The sequence below is a fragment of the Lagopus muta genome, chromosome 5 (assembly GCF_023343835.1).
Source record: "Lagopus muta isolate bLagMut1 chromosome 5, bLagMut1 primary, whole genome shotgun sequence".
Lineage (NCBI taxonomy): Eukaryota > Metazoa > Chordata > Aves > Galliformes > Phasianidae > Lagopus > Lagopus muta.
This window is the reverse complement of record NC_064437.1, coordinates 40,520,449-40,540,457: the sequence shown is the minus strand read 5'-3', so window position 1 is coordinate 40,540,457 and position 20,009 is coordinate 40,520,449. Positions and strand designations below refer to the sequence as shown.

The following is a 20,009-nucleotide window of genomic DNA, read 5'->3' as shown; positions in this document are numbered from 1 at the left end:
CTATGGCAGAAGAATTTTTGTGTAATTGCCATAATTCTATCAAGAAAGGCATAAGAGGTTAAACTCTGAAGTGATGTATATTATTATCTGCTTGTTTTCCTATGTTGGAATTTCCAGAACTTTCTAATCACAAAAACATGTTTTGAAGGAGAAAAAAGTAAAGAACTTGGTTTAAGGCATGGAGCAGTTAATACTCCTCTCTTATTTTTTATCTTCCTAATAAAACTCCCACCACTTCACTGTTGCCATGCAATAAATTTTATTTTGTGGGTTTTTTTCTCCTTTTACTGGTGAATCATCAAGATTAAGAATTTCTTAAACTGCACTTTTTAGATTTCTGTTGATTCATTTTTTTGCAGTTGTTATTCTGAGGGGTGCTTGAAGCAGTCTAAATTTTTCCACTTCAGTAACTCAGACTGAGTGCTACTCAGATTTTCTGGAGTGAATTTAATTTAACGAAATGTAAGTTTAAAAAATCTTGCAAAGTGACTTTCTCATACCCCCCCCCCCCTCCACCAACCCCTCCGCCCAAGGCAGAGCAAATGGATGTATTTGCTTTTGAGCTTGGATGAATGCTGGGGAAAATTGCCATGCCATATTCCTCTCCTTCACCCATTTCTAAAACATTTTCTTTTCTTTGTCCCTATAATCTCACCAGGGAAGATTTTTTAATGTATATATATAATTATAGTCTGGGATGAAAATTTTGAAAGTTGTTCCTTTGTTCCTATTCTTCCCCATATAGAATCATAGAATCTTAGAAGAATCATTTAGGTTGGAAAAAAATGCCAAGATCGTCAACTCCAACCATCTAGCTGGCCAAGAAGTTAAATGGGGTTTTGTACCTATTGTTGGTACCTATGTTCACAGGGGAAAGGTCTTATGTATATCTTCATCTAAATGTCTCTCTCTTCCTTACAACACTGTTAGTAAACCATAAGCAAGTTAGTAAACTTTCAGAGCATGTTTTGTAAATAGAAAGGAACAGAGCATCTTGAATTGGAAGGGACAAGTGTCATGAAGTCCAACTTCTGACTCCACACAGGACTATCTATAAATTAAACTTTATGTCTTAAGACTGTTATCCAAATGCTCCTTGAACTCTGTCAGGTATAGTGTCACAAACACTGTGCTGGGGAGCCTGTTCCATTGCCCAGCCATCCTCTGGTGAAGAACCTTTTTCAAACATCCAATCTCACCCTCTCCTGACACAGCTCAATGCCATCTCCTCAGGACCTGTTACTGTCACCAGAGAGCAGAGATCAGTGTCTTCCCCTCTGCTCCCCTCAAGAGGAAGCTGCAGGCTGTGGAGAAGTTGCCCTTCAGTCTTCTCTAGTTAAACAAAACAGATGGCCTTTACTGCTCTTATGTTGTCTGTCTCCCAAAGGCTTATGTCCCCCAACAGTCCAAAAAATCCCACAAATTCAGGTGCATGTTTGAGGTAAAGTACAGGCATGTAGTGGACTTGACCAGATGTGATGAAAGAGGGATCAAAGGAAAGTGACTGGTGCAAAAGGAGTGCTGGATTTTAGTTGCTGTGGGGTTAGAATAGAAGAAAACACATCCAGATACTCTGAGGGCAGTGTAGAGATTGAGATTATAGCATGAGGTAGCAAGAGGATGGGAGAAAAGAAAGAGAAATTAGACCATTGGATCTAAATGGAATTTTGAGGAGCAAAGACCTCTTAAAGCGAAAATCCAATTGTAAGTATATAATCCTCTCTTTAGCATGTGGAATTCGTGATTGCTTTAATTACAATCAAATTTTAATGAAGAAGCCCAGTTCCTGTAAATGAGGAACTGAAAAATCTTAGGGCGGAAGGGATAAAAGGAACTCTGTAAGACAGCACATGGAGTAGAAAGGGAAAGTTGTTGAAAGAATGAAAATTGCAGCAGTTCTGGAGTGGGCATCAGGCAGAAAATGTTAAGAGAATTTCTGGTTATTAGAACAGGAAAATCAAGACTTTATGGGAAATTAAATTGGGTTTGGAATGAAGGACGCATTGCAGAAAATACAGGACACATTGGACGCATAATACAGGCTGCTCATTTTTAACTAAGATTTTTTAGGTAGTGGCACTAATACAGGGCTGCTTGTATGCTTCCTTAAAGGCTCACAGGACTCCAGAATCTTCTTTCTGTTTTGCACATGCTCACAGGATCTTTGGTATTTTAATACAAGGACTTTCCATTGTTTGACTTTTACTAAGGTGCAGACAGTACTAACGCTTACTCTCCCCATTGGCTATCCTAGACATCGACTTGATCCTTTGGGTTACACTGCCTCTACATGAATAAAAACATTTATAGCTGATAAAGACTAGTATTAACAGTAATGCGGTTGCAACATGTTCTAGTTTGTAAGTGGAAAGGTGTCATCTGATAGGGAGTAATTTGTTTCTGTATTCATGTACTTGAATAAATTTAGGCGAGGAAGTTTAAATACTTGCTGTAATGAAGTGGTAATGGCAGATGTTCTTCTTTAATGCAGTCCAAACCCGGCTGTGAGTTCTGTTGTCAGATATTTGACCAACTCCAAAAATTTGGTAATTTAATGTTATGTACATTATTTCTTCTGACCTCCACCGCAGTGACAGTGGACAGTAGACAGTAAGAGTTAAACCCAGCCCCAGGAATTTATAATCTGGCTGAGTAAAAGACATGGCAAGTGTTTCTTTTCAGAAGATTGGACGAGTAGAAGGAATGATAGCTCATTTCATAACTCTGACTGTACAGGCTGATTTTCTGTACAACTTGATGGTTTGACATTATTGAACCATACTGACTGTATTGGAAAGTTGAGAGTAATTGCTGCCATTAGTAAAGTGATTACATGAAGCTATCACAACAAACAGAAAGCATCAGCATTAGCTTCAGTGCTGTTAGAGTAATGGTTCTTCAGTTTCACAGCATTTTATATTATACTGATAAATATACCAGCGTTTACGTGAAGGATGAGCCTTAGCAGAGATGAGAGAAGCATGTTATACCACTGACAATCAATAATCAGACACAGAAAGTGGGAAACTTGACTATACTTTGGATTTTAAACTTAGTATGTTTATACATTTTATACAAACTATTGTCCACATTTTGTGAATAAGATTTCTTGACATTTTGATTTAGGTAAATATTAAGCGCTATTAAGCAGGGTATATTTTTAAAATCAGTTATCATGAAAGTCCCATTTCTTTCTCCACCCTCTCTGTTTTACTTAATGATGCCTTCTGAGAATGTTACATTTTTTTCTCTACTGAGTAGGGAATGCATGTCTCCATAAGGCCCTCTGTATCACATAACCAACATCATACATCATGTTTTATTGATTCTTCATTAGTTAGGTTTGTGCCAAAAGATAGCTGGGTAGCCAGGACGGCATAGCAAATACTTGTGCATTGAGCAATCAACTATAACAACAAGAGGAAGAGAGTAAAAGAGAGTAAAAGAGAGCAATATGCATTGTCTGGGTAGAGAGTAACATAGGCTGAAGGTATTTGACACTGCATGGAATGAGCGAAACTTCAGACCTCAATCTTTAAAATTCAGTTTGTGCTGCAGTAGAAAAAGGTCTCTCACTTTCTTTAAGGAAATCTTCTGTTCAGTCGGAATAGAATTTTTATGGCAAAAAGTTGTTTCCCGAGGAAGTAAGGAATTACAGGAAGATAGAGCCTTGCTTGCCAGTCTGGTCACAGTGGGAATGACACCTTGTAAAAACAACATTTGTTCATTTCTTATTGTGTATGAAGGTGGTTTCCTTGGATGCTTGTGCTGAGGTAACTCTCAGATCTCAAGCAAATTATCTCCAACAGCAGGAGCTACTTCAGTTGAAATAATTAGAAGTATTCGGATAGAAATGTGTTACTGAGAGTTTTGCTAATTCAGCAAATGGTAATTAATTCCTCAGGACTGTAGAAAGGTATTTCCGTTATAAGCAGAACACCAATTGGATTTAACTAAAGCGTAATTAAAGAAAGAAGAATTAGTAAAAGCTCATACAGAATAGTGTTAATTTGTTATACTCATTATATTAGCATTTTCATGTTACACTGAATTTTAAAACGTATGTTTGACTGCAATATTCCCTGCGATTGCAAGAAGCTTAACATTATGGCAAAATAGGAAACTGATAACAATAAACGAAAAAGAGTTTTATATATATATATGTAGATTTTAGATTCTAAAAATGTTTAGATTTTAACAATAAATTCCTTATCTGCACAAATGTGACAGTTAATGACAGCCAAGTGGTTTGATATTGAAGTGAGGGTACTTTAGAAAAGGCACTCTGTCAAGAAGTTTATTTTTCTTTCAGAGATGATGCTATAAATCATACTAACGTATTGATGATAACAAATTACAGCTTCAAATGACACCAATGCTAGAGAAATTTTTAAGGTTGATTGACCTGAATGTAATTTGCAGCCATCACCCCTGGCATGCCTGTGGCTGCTGCTGAAGTGACACACTGAAATCAGTGATGAGGTACAGCTTCTAATCCACAGTGTGTCTGTGGGGCTGCACAAATACTCTTTCCCTGAAGGTGCACTTCATTTTTTCAAGTATTTAAGAGCTAATTGAGGGAAGGATATTTGCTTTCATGGTTTAAAAATAGAAATCTCAAGTCTTCCTACAACTGATAAACATCAGTTTAGGCAAAACCATATCCATTTGTGTTTAGCAGACTTCTCTGTTAAATTAATACCTGGTATATGTCTTTGCCTTTAGATAGGCTGTAAATGAATTTAAATTGCTTATGTTTTTTTCTGCATTTGATAGAAATGCATTTTACTTTACTGGTCTGTCTAATTAACATTGATTAAATAACTAACCTGTAAGATTTATACTGAAAGCGAGAGTAATAGAACTTGGTATTTTATAGAAAATCTTTAATATAAGCTCAGACGATCCTAGAAATCCGTGACACTTCAGTGAGTTTCTTTTCTTAAATCCTCAGTGGGCCAGAGGGCATTAATTACGATCCTTTGCTTAGCCTTTCCAGAGTAGCTCTCAAATACTTATTCCACACCCAGGACCAACTTTAGTTTTTAGTAGAAATAGTTGCAGTACTTTGCATTGTAGAAGAGTTTGATAAGGCTTGTGCTAGATTTTAAGTCTCCATTTGTCAGTCATTTTCACTGACATTTAAACAGTATCAAACTCTATCTTTGTGTTGTCTGAAACTTTAACAATGCAATAATTTTTTGAATGCCTGATTCTCACCTTAGTGCGGACAAATGAAATGATAGGTGCACAAGCCGTCTCTAGGAATTGAAATTTGTATTTTATAGAACTGAACTTGTAGTTGCAGTGTGTAAAGTGTGAAAATATTAGCTCCAGTGCTTAGCACTATTTTTGATAGGCAAGTAAAAATATGAATATTTCAACTCTACAGAATTGTCATGTCAGAATCAAAACCAAAATGTAAATTAGAGGATTATGTTAGTTTAAGTTGAGATATTAAACTTCAGAAATATGCTGTAGAAGCATAAAAAGCACAAAAACTGTAACTGAGCCAAAATACATTTTTTCCCTACCAGACTGTACCGTCACAAAATAGCAGGAGGGGCTTTAAGCCACATGATTGCGTACAGAGGAAATCTCTTTTTGGAAGAGTTGTACTCTGTGTTTAAAAGAGGGATAACTGTTGGCTTTATGGAAATCTGTGGTTAAACCAGAGATCTAGATAAATATAGAAAGTATAGAGCCCTGCTGTGTCCAATCTCCAGTGCATAGAGTTCCCTTACGCATGCAGAATCAATCTGTAAGCAGTGGTGAGTGAGTGACTGACTACAGGAGGTTGAATCTGTGTGCACTCAGGAAGGAAAGATCTGAGTTATAGCTCCACGTCACTGAATCTTTTGGCTTTACAACTCAAGTCTAATGGAACAGTTCTGAAAATGTGAAGTATGTGCTGAAACTGTCAGTCTGAGTTGCAATGCCCAGAAACATATATCTAAACTCTGAAGTGAGAAGGGAAATAAGATGGAATTCGGTGTTTGTTACTTTCTACTGGCTATCTCTGTAGTAGCTGTTCTTTTTGGCCATCATGTTCCTGAATTGCCTCTGGGAAAGAGCGATCTCCTCCTGTTGATTATATATGGCATGTAGAGTGCCATTGCTAAGTGGCATCTAAACATTGTGCATTGACATTACTTTCAGAAATACTTCCTGCAGCCTGCTTTTCTTTCAGATAGTAGCCTTGAGACAGAGTTAGTAATATCAATATCAATAATAATATTCCTCAAGGCGGAAATCTTAAAGGCACAAGAACAGGCTGTTGCTGAGTGCCGTAAGGCAAGCCGTTGGGGAAGACGACTGGTGTGGATGAGCCGGGAATTACTGTTGAGACTCAGGGAGAAAAAGAGAGTCTACGTCCTCCAGAAGAAGGGACAGGCTACTCGGGGAGATTAGAAAGAAGTAGCTAAGGTATGCAGGGAGGAAGTTAGAAAGGCGAAAGCCCAACTTCAACTCAGGCTGGCCACTGAAGTAAAAGACAATAAAAAATCCTTTTATAAATATATCAATGGCAAAAGAAGAACCAAAGACAATTCTCATCCTATACTTGATACAGCAGGGAATGTGACCAGTGGGGACAAGGAGAAGGTTGAGGTCCTCAATGCCTTCTTTACATCTGCCTTTAATAGCCAGACCTGTTATCCTCTGGGCGTTTTATGCACCGATCTGGAAGGGACGCTGCTCAGAATATGTCCCCAGAGATTACGGTAGACAGAGAGCTTCTGCTCCATCTGGACTGTCACAAGTCCATGGGACCGGATGGGCTGCACCTTCAGGTGCTGAGGGAGCTGATGGGGGTGATTGCCAAATTCCTCTCGGCCATCTATCAGCGGTCCTGGTTAACTGGTGAGGTCCCTGAGACTTGGAGGCTTGATGATGTGACTCCCATCTTCAAGAAGGGCCGTAAGCAGGATCCTGGGAACTATAGGCCTGTCAGCCTGACCTCAGTACTGGGGAAATTAATAGAGCAAATCATCTTGGGTGAGATCGCATGACACGTGCGTGGTGTCCAGGGAATCAGGCCCAGCCAGCACGGGTTCGTGAAAGGCAGGCTGTGCTTGACCAACCCCATCTCCTTCTATGACTCTGTGACCAGTCTGACAGATGAGGGAAGGGCTGTTGATGTAGCCTTCCTAGACTTCAGCAAAGCCTTTGACACAGTCTCTCACAGGCTTCTTCTGGATAAACTGGCTGCCTGTGGTCTGGACAGGTATACACTTCGTTGGGTAAGGAACTGGCTAGAGGGCTGTGCCCAGGGGGTCGTGGTGAATGGAGTCAAGTCCAGATAGCGACCTATTTCAAGTGGTGCTCCCCAGGGGTCGGCACTGGGGCCCATCTTGTTTAATATCTTTATTGATGACCTAGATGAGGGGATTGAGTGTACCCTCAGTAAGTTTGCAGATGACACCAAGCTGGGAAGTGGTGTTGATCTGCCTGAGGGTAGGGAGGCCCTTCAGAGGGATTTAGACAGGCTGGATCGCTGGGCTGAGGTGAATGGGATGAGGTTCAACAAGGCCAAGTGTCGGGTCCTGCACCTTGGCCACAACAACCCCATGTAGCACTATAGGCTTGGGAATTTTGTTCTAGCTTGAAGTGAAAAATACACATATGTAGATTCAAATGAATGCTAAAACAGTACTGTACATGTTGTTTTGATTGTAAGGAATATTAAATTACTTCTAAAAACAAAGAAAAGTGTCTGTTATTAGAGCAGGATCTGACATGGACTCGTTAATTTCTGCTTAAATTAAGCCAGTCCCATTGGTTTCCAATGCTGCTTTTACTTATGAGTAGGAGAAGTTGCAACCAGAAGTTGCATACGTTTTGGTCTGCAAAGGTTTACTGAACTCCAAATACCTTTGCTATGCTACTGCTTATTTGGTAGGATTTTTTCATACTTAAAGTAGGGAAATTATTTTAAATGTTTTCCTAGCTTGGAAAAAACCTTTGGGCTGTTATAAAATATGATTATTCAGCTTGGTATTATTGGTAAATAATGTTTTAAGCGATTACACTACCTAATGTGGTATATAATGTTTCCCCTTGATAAATTTTGAACTGATTTCAGCCTCTGAGTGTTGAAGTCACTATGATGAAGATCTGAAAAAATTCAGTTGTTGGTTGGGAGAGAGAGGTCCATATTAAAGTTTCCAGCAAATATGAAGTAATTATAATTCATTCGATATAACAGGTGTTCACCAGCCTGTGAACTGGTCAGCCTAGTTGCATGGGTTAACCAGAACATATGTAACAGCTAGCTTCCCACATACTGCATGAATTCAATGAATTAAAAGTGGGAGGAGGAACTGACTGATGGGACAGGGTGTTGGGCATATAATAGAAATATGTGGGAAATCAAACTCAGGTGTTCTCATTTTTTAAAGCCTCTTCAGCTTTACTTGTCTTTCTAAGAAGGGCCAAGATGACACATCCTAAATATGAGCTGGTTTTCCTCTCACTACATTTTGAATTTCACATCAAATTATGTTGTCTCCTCTGTGATCATGTCTTATTCAGCAAGGTGTTGAATATATCATAGAATAAGAACAAAAATATTTCTTTTTTTTTGTTAGTAAGAAACGTTAGCATAATGCTCAGTATACTAGTTGTCACAGGATTTATAAACGAGTCACAAGGACATTCCATGAACCTCACAAAAGCCATTTGCCTTTCAAGGTATTCAGCATTGCGTTTGTTATGATGAATTGGTTTGCTTTCAGTAAACAAGAAATCCTTGTACATTAACTGTACCAATGTCAATATGTTCTTAGCACACCAGCTAGCTACAGTAAATCTCTAAGATAAGACTACAGATGTGAGAGCACACTTAACCTGCAGGAGTGTGCTTCTTTTTAATGTTATGCATCTTTTTATATTACCTTTCTAAAGGAAGTGAAGTGAACAATAAGCATCACACACCTCCATCCAGCAGCATAAAAGTACTTTTGTGAGGTTGGCATGTTCCTTCCACTGCTGAAGAAGTTCTTTGATGCAAGGCACGGTTTTTTGCTTTAAGTGAGCATGTGTGCTCAGTGTTTAGTATGCTGAGATCCCAAAGACTTAGAGTATTCCTCACAGTGTTAAACAGCACTTCTAAAACCAGATATCCTACTTCTCAACTCTAACAGCACTGTAGAAATATATCTGAGGTCCTTTGTGGTACACAAAAATGACAACAGTGTTTCTGGAATTACTTCAATAGGACAGAGTTCATCAGATGCCTTCAAGAGGCACCAAGTGACTAGAAACTTCTGCTCATTTCTCCCTGAAGTCACACGACAGGATCTCCAAATCTGGAGAGATCAGTTGGCATCTCTACAGATCATTCGTAGAGACTGAGGCTACTGTCCTGGTCGCTGTATGTCTCCCAGATGAGGTTTTCAGGCAGCGTGGTAACCTTGCTCTTTATTCATCTACAACTATCTCAAAGGCAGTGGGATGGCCCCAAACTAGGTGCAGTGAGATTTTTTTCTACAATCTCTGTGATGGCAGGATGCAGGTTCTCTTGTGCAGGGGAAATCCATACATAAAAGACCTACAGCGTCGGCCCTGGCTTTTAAAAGATATGCAAACCGAGCAGGGAATTAGTAATCAGAGGAATTCATGGACAAAGAAAGCTTGAGAATGAAATGAAAACAAAGAATCATGATTGCAGATGAAATAAGGGTAGAAAGAGAAAGGCCATGCTAAATGTAATCAGGCATTGATTCCCTGTGGGGAATGACAGAATAGGCAACACTGGTGGGATTGCCTGCCAGTTACACTTGTAGCCAAACTATGCATTCAGCTGTTGTTTTGAGATAGCATTTCTCTGTAATGTGACATTTTGTTTTATTCCTGTGACTGGTGAAGCAGTAGCTTATTTATTTGAAATCTATCAGTGTAAAATATATTACAAAACAAAGGCAGTGCATACTATCATGTTATACTTCTCCCCATTTTTATAGTCCCTCTGCATAAATATGTACACCCTCCTTTGGAATGTTCAGTTGAGGGCTTGTACATGAGTGCCTTGTAGAGTACACCTGGCGCTTGCTCTGAATAATAAGCAAAATTAACTTAATTGTGTAGAAAAATGCATTATTTATGGTGGCTTGAAATGAATTAACTCAGGTCTTCAGGGAAAATGCCCTGTTGTATTTTGTTGGATACAACCAGGAGTGTATTGGCCAGTGCAATTTTCTGACAACAGGCAAGCATTGAGCTACCAACATGCACCCTCAGTTCAGCTCCAAGGAAAAGGCTTTTACCTCCTCTGTTTTCCCATAGCTCTTTCGAGAGATGCAGTTTGGGGTGTCCTGAGAAGTTTGCTCCACTGCTCGGGGAGTCAGGACCTTCTGCTGCACTGGGAATTCATTCTGAAACAGCTGAGAAGCCAAACATGGCACAGGCAATTAGCACTTTTAAAACAGGAACATCATCTCTGAAAATGAGAATGTAATACCACAGAGATTTTGAGGAGTAGGGTAACTAACTAGCATAAATTCATCACACATTTTCACCCCATATTTTTTATTACAATTAACGTTCAAGCTCTTTTAGTCTGGTGGGGGAAAAAATAACAAAAAGAATAAAGAAAATGAAAGAGATGAAGCTATCACGTGTGTACACAAGCACACCTTTTCTGTCTTTCATCCCTTTGGCTCAAGTAACTCTTAACTCTGGGCCAGCTGTTCCTAATTAAGCTACACTGATTGTGGTTGTGGCTTTAGACAATACTTTAAGATATATTGCTAAGGATTTAGCCATGACAACAAATAAACACCTTGCATAAACAGTTCATACCAGCTAAAATGAATATTAAATTAGTTATTTGAATTGAATTATACCACCCCTCGTCCTCAGTATTTCTGCAGTTACTACAATGAAAATCTGTGGGGATTTACAAAATAAAAATATTGTTAAATTCCCATTTCTACGTAATCTCTGCATCCGTCTGCCATTTCCAGCTCAGGGCTGGACTGGCACACACAGACCTTTTCCAATCAGGGGAGGCAGGGAAGCTTTAAAGCAAATGGATTTAGGATACAAAGTAAAACTACTTCTAAGAGCAGAATTTAAGAGGTACACTAATTATCAGCCTCTGTGCATCGTTTTTTATCTGGTCGATGCTTGCTTCCTACCACCCGGCTGGTTCGGCCAGGGGCAGCAGGGCTAGGGCTGTCCCTGCTCGGGCACCTGCAGCATCTCCTCCCGCAGCTGTGCTGCTGCTCACACGTGTGGCTGAGAGGCTTCAGCTGTGCTCGGGGGCGGGCGCCAGAACCGCCCGGAACCTTCTGGAACCAGCAGGTTCTACTTAGAGTCTGTGGTGTTCTGTGTTCTTGCAGCAGTGTTGCTGGCGCCCGGGAGGGAGAAGGTGTTTCACGGTAAGAATACTTTGACTAAAATTACAGAAAAATGATTGTTTTTTTTCTTCTTTCTTGTAACGTTTATGATCAGAATAGAGATCTTTTTGCTTTTTGAGACAAAAACCTGTTTTGCTTTGCTTAACTAAGTTAGGCTGAGGTAAGGCACGTGAAGGGAGGAGGCGGCTCTCTCCCCTACGTCGCGCGGTGCGGCTGCTGGCAGCGCTCGGTGAAAGCGTAGCGCTGCTTCGTGCGAGTGCGGCCAGCGGGGCACTCAGTCCTTACAGTGTACTGAAATCTAAGTGTGTGGTTTGAGCTACTGAAAAAGAGATGTACTGGTATGATTTTTGTATATGGAAAACAGAGATTTTTCCAGTAACATTTCTGTAGGATGACAGTTCTTGTTTGAAAATACCTGAAGGAGCAAATCACGTTTTTTTTTTTTTTTTTTTTCTTTAAAGATATTGCAATAAAGAAACTGAAAGAAATACCTTTGAAATCCTTTTCCTTTCTTCTGCGTGTGGTTGCTCACCCAGATTTGCTGATTGCTGAATATGTTCAGGTGTTTTAATTGCCTTCCCAGCAAAGGCAGAATACGTGTGCTTGACCCAAAGGATGTTCCTTGGGTGTTCCTTTGTGAAGTATGGAAAATACTGTAAACCGTGGTACAGCTACATCAACAAAATCATTTAAAAATAGATACCTGTAGTTCTGGTGTGGGTTCATTTGTTTATTTTGGATGCTGAAAATGGAACTCATCCTGTTTTATTTTCAGCATCTCCAGTGTAGTGCTGTGTGACCTAGCTGTCGAGGTTCCCATCTCAGTGTTAGGGGGCTGAGTCAGTAGTCTGTGCAGTGTAAAGAGATTTATCTGACCAAATATAAGTGCCAGATCTAAGCTGAGTTCAGTTCCATTGCCTGTGCTGTTTCAAATCTCCACTGGCACATTACTCATTCAGGTACAGATATCAATACATAGATACCAAAAGCCGGGTGATTTCAAGTGAGTGAGAAACATGATGGGGTTATTCTGTATTGCTGCGTGAAAGTTATCTTGTTGCTGCCTTTCCAAGCATTGATGAATCAATAGGCCCAGATATTGAAAACAGATGACTTCAAATTTAAAGTAACAAACATGAAGATACAGTGCGGTCTTTCAGATATTAACAATGACAACTAGAAAACAGATCGGTGCTTTTAAATTTGATTTTAATTTATACCAGATCACTGAACTCCATCAAAATGTTGAAGGCTGGAATAGAATTTGGAAGATATTTAACCTTTAAAATCAGATGCTTGCGCTCCTTTGCAGATACTCCCTTCCTCCACACAAGTGATTTTGAAATGCTATGCTTTGTAAATGGGATGAGAACAGTAAATTCTGAGATCTCATAAATGAGATGGCAAGTAGATATGAGTTGAGACTATCCTAAATGAGATATGTTCTTCTAGAGATACAAGTTTGTGGTTTCAAATGTGGCACTAGATACCTAGACAGCATTTATTCCACTTTTATTTTACTTCCTGTGCAGCTTGTAAGGCAATCAAAGAGAAATGATCTATGTGTGCACCAGTCAGCTGGAAAACAAGTTTTGTAGTGGCCAAGTGCAAAATGATGAAAGCTTGTTTGTTGTTTTTTTTTTTCCTTCATCTAAGTTGGAATGACTATGAAGCTAGTCAAAATACTCTGTTGAGGAAAATGAATATCGGGTTGGAAACAGCACAAATATAAGAAATAAATAACCACCTTTTAACACTATAAGATTTGTAGCCTAAAGGCTAAGTAAATTAAAGGAAATTTGGCTGTAATAAAGGTACTGTATCATAGTGAAGTATTACAGAATTGTAACGTTAAGTCCATTTGGTAGAAACAATAAAAAGACCTTAAAAAGGATTTTTGTTTTTTTTTTTTTTAAAGAACAAAACAAAAACAAAACATCTCATGGGATGTTGCAAGTAAAGAAAATATTTCTCATGCCTTACAATAGCTTCCCTTAAGCAAATCTATTTGACATTTACACGAATAAATTCCCATTAGATGTATATCAGTACTAAATTAGACTCTCTATTTCCTGGCAGTCTAAAAGGTTGGAAGTTGCCTGTGTTTATGTTTTATTTGTATAGCTATTTCTTCTTAAGGAATTGATTCTAGGTTTCTGAGATATTTTTTCTTTCTTTTTCTCTCCGTTGTTGAAGCCAGTTGAAATCTGGTCCAGAGATACTTTTCTGTTATTAGCAAGTAATGGCAATAAATAGAATTTCAAATGTTTGTCTCAGAACCACAAAGGCAAAGTATGAATAGCATCAATACTCTGCCTTTCGTATTATATGAGACACTGTATTACTCTGCTAAGTTATTAACTAATGGTTGCTAATAATAAACATTTCACGACTGCAAGTACACTTTGCAAACTTGATAAAGCTGACTGGATTTTAGTCTGGAGTTTTTATCAGCACTAAGTGCACCAGCCTAAAGCATAACTACTCTCTGAAGGATTTGTATTAGTTCATGTATAAGATTGGTCATAATCTGAATAGATTACTGTTGCAGTAGGTCAAGAGCTGGGCTGTATGTCACTGGATCTTCCATTCTCATCTTTTGGGCTTCCGTGGGACGAGTTTCACAATGAGGATTGTCCACAGCCCTTTGAAAGTGCTGGGAAGGCAGTACTTGAGAATGGGAAAGAGATTATGGAGCTAAATTGTGCCTTCAGAGAAATTGAGAGGAAAGCTGAAACTTTAAAACACACAGTTGTGTTTAGCTTATTGAAAAAAAGGTATATCAACAGCGCTTGGAAGGATGTTGCTTGCTGTTGTTTACTGACATCATTGTTTATTATCTTTACCCCAATACTAAAAACTGATTGTGTAAGATGAATTAATTTCATTCTGAGACTAATTTCCTAACCTGGGAAAAAAAACGATTGTAAATGATAGTTTATGGTGCTCTGACCTGCCTTTGGAATATAGTTTCACATCTAAAGAAAGAACTGTCATTTTAGATGTATTAAATAAGATTTATCCATCCCCAAAATCATGGAACAAAATAGTGAAGAGTGATTTTTTTTCTTTTTTTTTTTTCTTTTTTTTTTTTTCCCCCCCACTACTAGTTTAATGATGAGTAGGAGAGAAAGGGATGGCACTGCTCATAAAGTTATGTGATATACAACATTCTGAAGACACTGAAACAACTTGCAGGGACCCATCCATCTTGGAAGGGATAAATTTAAGCTTTGGCTGTAACGTTTAATTTGTGACTTGGTTTGTGATGTGCAGCAAAACTCCAGCTAGCTCTGGTTCTTTTTATAGCCCCAGCACCACAACATTTGCAAAATACATTTCTGGAATTTATAGGGATCAGCTCAGGAAAATGTATCTGATTTGTGGGTGCTTGTTAAAACGAGGAATGGAACAATTATTCATTCTTCTAGTGCCACGCAAAGTAAGACATAGGTTAAGCAGAATAAGTATGTTTTAATTTTTCTGGTTTGTGTGACTTGCAAAATACTATGTTTTCCAATAGTGAATTAATTCCTCCCACAGTTGTGCAGTTTACGTTTTGGTTGTCTGGTATCCATAAGCTATTAAGAGAGATGTCTATAATTATTTGAGATTGGAATTCACTTCTCTCTTATGTCTCTTGAGCTCATGGAAAGTGTTTTCCCTTTACTTTAGCAAGTCAGGCTCGCAAAACTAGAAGGTGGATTATTCTGCTTTTATGAAGTGGGAATAATTGTTCTAAGAGTCAGACTTGGCTGGAAATGATGAGTGTATGGAGGTTCAGAGATAAAGTATTTTGATAAGGCAAAATGATTTTCCTTTTGTTAAATTGATGCTGTCTATTGAGTTTTATGTGTGTGTCTCTTTGTTAAAATTGCTGGTTGGATAATGGCAAACTTTTATTTGACACTGAAGATCTGATTGCATTCTATTTTCTGTAGGGGGGTTATTTACACTAACAACTGGTGCTGGTCTGAAGGTGGTGATGGCCAAGTAACTTCCCTCTTTTATGACTCAATTTTCTCATCTGAAGATAGGAATATGCAGTGTAAGAGCTAATTATTGCTATTATATTTTACAGTTCTTCCTCTTCTGTAGCAGTGCTTAGCACTGTATAAATATACTTCATTAGACTAATTATATGTATCAACAGTGTTGGGTCAACATGCTTCCCTCAAGCCACAGAAGATCTTTTTGCACTGGATGTGATTATTGTGCAGAATGAGTAAAATAAAGCATGGTAGCAGTATCTGTGACAGAGCTGCAAGTACTTGTTCTTCTGGAGTGACCCATACGCAGTTTGTGAGGCATGGGATGGTAGCTTCTCTTCTTGGTTCACAAAGTTTGGAACTCTGCTTATTAGCTGTGGTGGGTGCCTGAAGTTTTCTGACTTCTGAGCTTATAAGCATCAAAAGATGTGGTTGAAGATGAGCTGCTATGGATTTCATGTTGCCGAGTGCTTACTGGGACTTTGCTTAAGCTGTGCATTTGCTTTGGAGGCCATGAGAGAAGTAGGAGGAATATGATTTTAGTTTTTATATAGACTTTTAACTGTAGTGGGTTTAAACAGCAGTGTTAAAGGTGTGTCTCCCTCTAATGTTTCTGAGATGGTTTGTACAGCTATTTAACTCTCTTAATTGTAAACCTCATAGGCAAAGTGTTCTGCCCTTCTATTATACCAGGCTGCCTTTGCTTTTTCAGTTTGCTTGTGTATTACAGCTAGGACTGTTACATAGCAGCTTGTATCTACTTTTTTAGTTATCTCTGGACAAGGTTATGTATATGAAAGAGAGATGTCTCTTTGAGTAATAACATGGCACTTAACATCCTTAATTTTTTTTCTCCTTGCAAGGAGTTGCCTTTTCAGAACAAGACAGTTATAGAATTGCTTCAGAACATCAAAGTATTTGGGTTTTTGGCTTTTTGCCTTCTAAAAGATCTTCTAGGCTAATAATGCAAAATTTCCTTGTGGGACAAATACTCTTAAAAAATCACTGGAGTCTTTAAATGAGATTAGCAATTGCTTTGGAAAATGCAAGGTACTTACACATAATTGAAGTTCTGAATTCCTTCTGTGGATTGTCTGTGGTTTGAATTGGCTGTTATTTTTTCTTGCTTTTAATTTTTTTTAAGTATACTAATTATTTTTTTATTTTTGAAGTATACTAATTATTTTTTATATCATTTATATCATATCTTTTTTTATATCATGTATTTATGTTAATGAAGAAATGTATGGTGCAAAGCCTGCTCACCTATGCTTGTATAAATAGGTCAATTTTACTGTAAGAAAAAAAATCTAAGTGAAGACATGCAGTGGCGTTTGTTCTGATTCAGCAAAGCGCTGTGTACGTGTGGTTAATGTGGGCAGTGGGACTTCTTGATGTTTGAGGAAATTGATTTTACTGAATTTGTTTCACTCTCTTAAAGGATAGGCTCATTTTAAAGGGCTATATTCACAGTGCTTCAGTGAAAAAGATGAATAAAGTTAATAATTAGAGCTATAGTGAAAAACAGTTAAAACAGTTATAATCCAGTGAAGCTGTTATTTTATATTATCTGGGCAGATTTATGTTTCAGTTAATTATTCAGAATACTTTTTTTCTTCTTTAATTTCTTAAGCTCATCAAGGTTACACACCATTGTGTCTTGAAGTTTTTTTTTTTTTTTATTAAAAAAAAAGAACTGAAAAGCAGTATTGCACAACTTCCTTCTTTTGGTGTAGTTATCTACCTGTTTAAATTCTCATTTTAAAAAGTTTAAGTTAAATCATGATGCATTGAAGAAAGAAGCAAAGGTGGAGGTGGGTGAAGGGTGAAGTGACTTACATATACATTAACACTGTGGGTGAAGAAATGCAGGAAGAACAGTAGCCATAGTTAGATTTTGTATAGAAATTGTGGCTATCATAATAACCATTATAGCTTTTGCTGCCTGTGTCAAAATTTGTTTCTTATCCCTGGTGTGACACTGTCACAGACCTCTGAGTTGTTCTCTGAATTCTGATTGAAAGTATTGGCCAAAGGGCTAAATAAGGTGTCCTTTCACTTGTTTTTATGACCACTGCATGTTCTAATGGTAACATAGGAAGGCAGTGAAGGGTCGGTAGTAAATAGTAAATACCTATGTATTCAGTTTTGCCTGCACAATTAAACTGATCTCATTAAGCAGGTACGTTAAATGGTCAGCTTCTTATGCTTCAGGGAATTTAATTGTGAAGGCATTTATGTTAGAGAGAAAATATGAATCCATCTTTATAGCTAACAAATGACCAGTTGGAGGCAAAGGTGGAGAGCCCACATGGGTTTGTACAACTTTACAGAAACATCTGAATTCTGTGTGACTTGGTTCTTGAAATTTGACTTAATTAGGCTTTGGTTAAGATTTCAATTTAACAGCTCTGTGGTTATCTTTGTAACTATGGAGGAATGGGTCAAAATTTACTTTCTGTTGCAAGGATAGCATGTACTACAGAGTATTCCACCAGCTGGGACTCTGACTGTGAGGTACAGCAGATGTGCTAAATGATAAATGAGTGGGAGCAGAAATTGGATTACTTCTTTGCACCCTACGCAAGCAACCCTTTGAATTTCAGTGGCTTCCTTTAACACTGTGAATTTGAATTTCTACAAACGTCTTTGTAGAAGCACTGCAGTATGATTGTACTGAGAATGCTTATGGAGAACAGGAACCAGCTGCTGTATTTCCTGAATATCTGTCCACATCTCTTTGGTTGATTGTTCAGCTTTTTAGGTGTGAAACTAGAGGAAGCCCTCGATTGCTCTTGGAGGGCATACTAAACTTAGTTGGAAATGTTCCCTTACAAGAACTCGTTTTAAATCTACATCTGTTGAAAAGATTTGCAGGAACAGCAAAAGTAAAAACATTATATGTTTGTGCTTGATTTGGAACAAAGGTAATAAAGTAGAAATGAGAAAGAAACTAAAAAGAGCAATTAAGAATGAAATTTTCATAATAAGACTGTTTGAAATTAACGTATTTGAGACCCAGAACAAACATCCAGACCTACCAGAGAAGACTTGTGAAATGACAGCAGGAAGCTAAATTGTCGGATTGTGTAAATGTAGATGCAAACAAAATAATGTCATGGAGACTTTAACAAAGAGCATGAAGAAAAAGTTGCAAGAATTATATGAAGAGAACCCTCTTTCACATAGATTAGGTCCAAGAAGCCTCAACAGAGTTAGATGAGCCAGAAATCATCGAAGCGTTGTGAGAATGCTCAAGGAGTACGAGTTCATCCATGTTTCTTATGAAAATGGTATGGCATCACTTTTTCTCCTATGCTTACAGCAATTATTAGATGTCTTTCTTATGAAGCACTGGTAGTCATAGAATCATAGAATCACAAGGTTGGAAACGACCTATAAGATCATCTAGTCCAACCGTCTCCTCAACACCACTGCTACCACAAGCACTAAACCACATCATGCAGCAAGTCGTCCAGATGCCTCTTGAACACTGCCAGGGATGGTGACTCCACCACCTCCCTGGGCAGCCATTCCAATGCCTGACCACTCTCTGAGAGAAAAATTTCTTCCTCATGTCCAACCTAAACCTCCTCTGGTACAACTTGTGGCCATTACCCCGTGTCCTGCTTGTTGCCTGGGAGAAGAGGCCAAATCCCTCTTCACCACAACCTCCCTTCAGGAAGTTGTAGAGTGCAATGAGGTCTCCCCTGAGCCTCCTCTTCTCCAGACTGAACAATCCCAGCTCCCTCAGCTGCTCCTGATAGGACTTGTGCTCCAGACCCCTCACCAGTTTTGTTGCCCTTCTCTGGACACGCTCCAGGGCCTCAATGTCTTTCCTGTAGTGAGGAGCCCAAAACTGCACACAATACTCAAAGTGCGGCCTCACCAGTGCTGAGTAGAGGGGGCTGATCACCTCCCTGCTCCTGCTGGCCACACTATTTCTAATGCAGGCCAGGATGCCATTGGCCCTCTTGGCCACCTGGGCACTCTGTCAGCTCATGTTCAGCTGAGCATCAACCAACACCCCAGGTCCCTTTCCTCTTCACAGTCATCGAGCTGCTCATTCCCAAGCCTATAGCTCTGCATGGGGTTGTTGTGGCCAAAGTGCAGGACCCGACACTTGGCCTTGTTGAACCTCATCCCATTCACCTCAGCCCAGCGATCCAGCCTGTCTAAATCCCTCTGAAGGGCCTCCCTACCCTCAGGCAGATCGACACCCCTTCCCAGCTTGGTGTCATCTGCAAACTTACTGAGGGTACACTCAATCCCCTCATCTAGGTCATCAATAAAGATAATAAACAAGATGGACCCTAGTGCTGACCCCTGGGGGACACCACTCGAAATGGGTCACCAGCTGGACTTGATTCCATTCACCACGACCCCCTGGGCACAGCCCTCTAGCCAGTTCCTTACCCAAAGAAGTGTATACCTGTCCAGGCCACGGGCAACCAGTTTATCCAGAAGAAGCCTGTGAGAGACTGTGTCAAAGGCTTTGCTGAAGTCTAGGAAGGCTACATCAACAGCCCTTCCCTCATCTGCCAGACTGGTCACAGAGTCATAGGAGGAGATGGGGTTGGTCAAGCACAGCCTGCCTTTCACGAACCCGTGCTGGCTGGGCCTGATCCCCTGGACACCACGCACGTGTCATGCGATCTCA

At 39.1% G+C, this 20,009-nt stretch overlaps 1 protein-coding gene across 8 annotated transcripts in view; it reads left to right on the top strand.

Annotated features, from left to right (window-relative positions):
• Window positions 1-20,009, top strand: part of CTNNA3 (catenin alpha 3) — a 416,441-nt gene that overhangs the window by 208,494 nt on the left and 187,938 nt on the right. The window contains exon 1 of one of the 8 annotated variants that reach the window (XM_048946509.1): window positions 11,078-11,381. The exons of the other annotated variants lie outside the window; for them this stretch is intronic. The gene's annotated coding sequence lies outside the window, so the exon portion shown is untranslated. Of the gene's footprint in view, window positions 1-11,077; window positions 11,382-20,009 lie in introns of those variants that run through there. 8 annotated transcript variants of the gene reach the window in all.